This window comes from Apium graveolens, chromosome 5 (assembly GCF_009905375.1).
Source record: "Apium graveolens cultivar Ventura chromosome 5, ASM990537v1, whole genome shotgun sequence".
NCBI classification, from domain to species: Eukaryota; Viridiplantae; Streptophyta; class Magnoliopsida; order Apiales; family Apiaceae; genus Apium; species Apium graveolens.
This window is the reverse complement of record NC_133651.1, coordinates 278,496,448-278,502,366: the sequence shown is the minus strand read 5'-3', so window position 1 is coordinate 278,502,366 and position 5,919 is coordinate 278,496,448.

Genomic DNA, 5,919 nt, shown 5'->3' with positions numbered 1-5,919 from the left:
ACTTCTTCTTCAGCCACAACTGCATTTTCTGAAACTTGAGATTTTTCAGGCTCTTCGTCTTGCTGAATTTGGGGGCTTGCGACCTTTGCAGACCTTAAGGTGATGGCGTTCACTTGTTCTTCAACTTCCCTCTTGCCTGGATTTATTTCTGTATCACTAGGAAGCGTTCCTGGTGGTCGATTCAATAAGGCATTAACAATTTTCCCTATTTGGTTCTCCAGAGTCTTAATAAAAACAACCTGGCTTTGGCATATAAGAGCCTGGTTTTTGCATATAAGCCGCAACTCCTCCAATTCAGATTTTTCATGTGACGCCCCCAAATCCGGGGTCAGGATTGGGTGTCACTACATAACTTTAAATAATCATAAAACCTGTATATTAAAATAAATATACAGATAACTCCTCATATTCAGGATCACTTACAGGTTATAGTATGAAACAAGAATTTAACCTTCTAAAATTTACATTGTCTAAATACAATTTCATTACCTCCTTACTAATTTCCTTGTACTGATTACACTGACATCTCCAAATTTCCTCAGCTGGAATCTCACCATTTTTGCTGTCTATTAAAAGCTATTCACTTTGCCCTCATTTGATACTGAAAGAAATAAGAGTTCACAAAGCAAGAGTTTGCCAAAAATGCCCAGCAAGTATCATAAATGGTTTCCAGGTATCAGATTAAAAAACTCCTGAAAACGATTGTTGAATGATTTTAAAAACATCTTTAAATATTTAAATAGTTGAGCGAACAAAACATCGGCCCTCATTGGCCTTTAATCATAAATCGCATTTTTCCGTAAAAGGACAGTAATCATTTCAATATTTCATCCTTTTGAATTAAATCTTTGTGTGAGTTTGTAATTATGAACTACTCGGAAAGAAATGCCGTTAATGGCGATCAACAATAAATTAGACTAGACACTAGAAACCAACATATGCACTATAACCTGCTGATCAGTCAGGAGATAATGCGGATCTATACCCAACTACATAGACGCAACCAACATATGGGGTACCCAGGCAACTATGGCCTAAGGGTCCGGTCCATCCCTAACCCGTAGGATCCAGCTCATCACTGGTCCTCATAATAACCGTCCAGCCCGTAGAGTGTTTTGATATCAAATCATTTTGATTTCAAAACATCCCAAATTAGGGTTCGCAAATAACCCGAACGAATGGGTATTTGCTCAAGAGAGCAATCGAATTATAGGAACAATAATGAAAAGAACTGGCATAATAAGAGTAATTGCAGTGAAATATAAAAAAATTAACTATTCTGAACTTAGAATAAGAGCGAATAAATATTTGCAGTATTTTAGGAGAAAAGTTAGGAATACATGCCTCAATGGATAATCCTCTGATCTTTAACTAGCTGCCATATCACTCAGTCCTGTCGTATCTGTATTACCCTTGACGGGCTACTTGACCTTTTTTATCATTTACCCTCTTAGGTTTATCTTTATTCTGAATCCACTCGTTTCAGTACTACACGTAATCAGGCTTTACTTCTACAATCTCTATCTGGCTTTGAACGTCTCGCACTATGTGCATCTATCACAAATAATACTATTCAATGAACTGACAATATATAATTGACTAGTCTATACACTTATCACTATCGTCTACCCGCCCGATAATAGTAGATAAGGATCACATCTCATTCAGATAACGTTTAAAAGACACGCTGACTCATTATCCACATAATACGTACACATAGGGCATGTAATCATATTATTCACATAACACATAATCACGTAATTCATGTAGCACATAATTTGAATCGTTAAAAGATAGGTCTCGATATGTTTAGAATTGAAATTGGGTCAAAAAAAGTATTTTATCGATCAATAACCGACTCAGAATGATTCATAAAACAAACACCCTTTTGATACAAAAGAATTTAGGTCTCGAAAATATTTTTAATAGAAACAGAATATTTTTCTGAGTCTAGAGGCGTTTGTTTCGTATTAAACGGACATACGGTTCATTTATTATGAATTTTTAAACATTTTTCGGAATTAAACGGTCTCCGAATAATTTAATAATTAAATAATAGGGTTCGAACACCCGAATTTGACTTTAAAATAATTTTATAATAATTATCAAGCTTCGAAAATAATTTAAAATAATATTTTAAAACTCGAAACTATTTTTTGAAATTTTTAAATCAATTTTAAATAATTAAATCCAACTAAATAATCAATTAAAATTAATTAATAACTAATTAAATTAATTAATCAATTAATATTTGAATAAATTGACTAAATAAATAATTAATTATCAACTAAAATTAATTAACTAATTAATTAAGATTTATTATTGAATTAAAATAATTTTCAGAATAAACAAATAATAAATTTTAGAATTTAAATAAGATTTCTGAATTATTTTTAAATCAGAATTCTAGAAACAGTTTTCAGATTTGTTTTTGGGGAAAGGGGAGATCAAAAATGGGTCAACAAATAACTCGAACGAATTTGAAAATTACCAATCATTTAAACGATTTGACGGTTGAAATAGGTAGAACAGATCAAGGGCTTCACAACGGTTACAAATACTTGTGAGTTGAAGTTCAATATCACCTTCAAATTTGACTTTGATTTTCAGAATTCTTCAAGAACACCAAGAAGACCTTTTGAGAGAATTTTTAGAAAATCAAACCTCAATTACTATGCGTTATTGAACTCTATTTTTGAAGTATAATATACTAAATTGACCAGAAAAAGATTATCTACACGATGGAATCATCAAATCATATCAACAACATCAAGAACAAATTTTCATAATTTAATCTTTAATTAATTCGAAATAAAATAATTAAATAAGAAAAATACCTTGATTTCTGCACCAAAATAGTTGATTGATTCAAAAAGAGTTTTTCGAGAGCTTCGATTTGATATATTGCACGCCCGAATCGGAGTTCGATAACGTCTTCATTTGTGCGTTTGATTTTCAAGAACGTTGTGTTTTTAGGGGGTTTTCTCTGTAATTTAATAGTTTTAACTAACTGATTGTGATTATACGAATAAAATGAAATAAGAAAAAGGCTATTTATATTAATGGAATATTGGTTCATTTTGGATCATTTTGGATCGTTAAATTAGTTGCTCAGCCGCTAAGTAACTGCAATAACGATCCGATTTGATATCAATTTTGGATAATTATCCCAACCGGGCTTTTTATAAAACATTTTATACGGAAAAAATGTAATAATATCCCATCTTTTGAGAATACGGGTTTCGTTAATTCACCGAAATGATTATCGTATCAAAAACCTTGCGCCGGGCCGCGCACGGGTCAAACCGTAATCCGGATCGAAAATGTCAAAATACGGAAAATGTTCGGAATTATCAGATTAGGTTAGAAAGGAGTTTTCGGAAGAGTTTCGGGTTGTAAAATCGTAAAAACGGTTGAAGTCATACGATTCCCGGCTTTATAAAATAATTTTGTAATTATTCAGAAAATAATTAATAATTCATAATTTATTATAAAATCATCTAACACTCCAAAAATTACCAGAAAATACCTTAATTATCTATATTTTATTCTGGACATATTAAAATTAACATACTCACATTTTATTATATACAAACATCCAAATATTATTGTCAATCATCAAATAATTCACCAAAAATTCATATAATATTCACATAATAATCATATATTGATACAAATGATTATACGATATTTCCCAGATGTTACATCCTTCCCCCCTTAAAAGGATTTTGTCCTCAGAATCACGCTAAGGAATAATACTGATACTTTTTAAGTATATCACTTTCATTCTCTCAGGTGAATCTTTCAACCTTATAATTTTTCATAACTTTAACGCATAATATCAATCTTTTCTTAATAGTCTCTCGCTAATAACATATTCTATTTGTTGCTTATATATCTCAATCCAAATCTCCATCTTTTATATATAATGGAGCTAACTTACTCTTTCTGCTATACGGGTAGCGGTGAAGCCAACTCACTTCTATTTATCCTGTCTATTTTACTATCTAATAGGGACCAGCATAACACATCTTAATTCTCTTTTTCTTGCTAATTCTAGTAACTCGTGCTTATGTGCGTTTTCAATTGTTACTCGGTGTTGAATCTCGTCCTCATATGTTTTTTCGTTCAAATAACATAATTTGTAATCGCTTCCCATCGCATTAGAGGCTTTTTAACCGTTCCTGTAATCTTCTTCTTCATTTGTAAATGATGCACTGAGACTAGGGCATATTTGCTTTCTGACGTTGACTATGATATTCTCCAAGTACCTTTCCTATAATTCCTCAGGTCTCATTACTTTAATCACTACTCAACGGTCTTTCACTGACATTAAATCTGTCAGTTACTCACGTAACCTGAATCAACCTTCATTTTATACATAGGGAGCTAAATTACCTTTCTTAGCCATATACAGTTAAACATCCTATGAACTCGTTATGCCTGTAACAACAGGGTCAACCCATTCGTCATCATTCTATCTATCTCATTGTCTCAGTAGACTAACTTAATTTATACTAATCTGCTTCTCTTTTCAATTCTAATAATTCGTGTTTATGAACCTTCCATTTTCCCTAGTTGTTCTACTTTACTTTTCACGTCTCCTTTTGTTCGGTTAGTCTGGCTTATGATCACTTTCAATTGTATTCGAGAACCTTTAGCTGGTCTCTTGTACTTTCAATCTATCTGTGCCCGATATACTGAACCCATGGCGTCTGATGCTTCGAAATGTTCTAAATCTATTCAAACTAAAAAAAAATTAAAGGAAGATCTCGACAATTGCATTTAACTCATCACTTTGTAGTATCTTTCAATTTCTTTTCAATTACTAACAAGTATATTCATTGAGCGAAATCTTTTACTATCTGAAAGGAAATATTAATTTGGAATAGAATGAACCATAATTTTATTCAAAACTGAACTCTTGGTACTAATATTAATTTTGTTGTCATATCAAATTAGATATCAATATGAACTTTGATGCTCACAACATTCCATACTGAAGTCCACATCAATCATCTATATTAATACCACCTTTGATATCTAACAACAAAGTATCAGTATAATCCAGAAGTTGGATCAAAACCTGTTCTCAATTCCTAACTTTTACAATTCCTTTATCCACTCTCCAGCAATCTTAGTGATGCTCACTCTTTCTTTTCTACTCAAGACATCTGTCTCTGAATGGATCTTGCTTGGTTGGTAATTAACCATACTTCCGTAGCTCATAATTAATTATAACCAGAGTTCATACCTTTGAAGCTTAGAACGCAGTTGCTAATCTTTCACCCTTCGAATGCATATCTTCAGGTGTTCAACTTGGTCTCCCTTAGTTCTTGAATGGGTGAGGATGTTATTAATAAATACAGTTACACTATCCAATTATTCCTTATACACTATGTTCATTTAATCTTCAGACTTGCAATTTCTGATAACCGATGCGTGACTTCATACCTCCCTTCTCTTTTCTCCATGATCACTTTTGTGTATAGCGTGAAGTACTCTTTATTTCATTATTCTTTCATTCCATATTTCTGAAGTTTTTCCTTCACTCAATATCTCATTTCTATTGGGTTATACGATACAGGGCTTTTGACACCAGCTCAACTCGTACAGTAACTGATGAAAATTCTTACCTCATTTCCCGAGGTAACCTTGGTAAATCATTCATTAGAATCTTCAGGGCTTTGCTTTATTTCTAAGGAATTCTGATATGAGATTCATTGTAACGTTCTTGTTTAACAGTTCACCACTAATACCTTGGTTTAATCTCCCCTGTTTACACTCGTTCTTTGAATGAAATTTCTATCTTCAATTATCGGCATTACACTTCATTCTCCTATCAATTCTAACACAGTTGACGTTCACAACTTGCTTATATCCTGGACTATTTTATAAAATTTATTTATCATCCTTTTA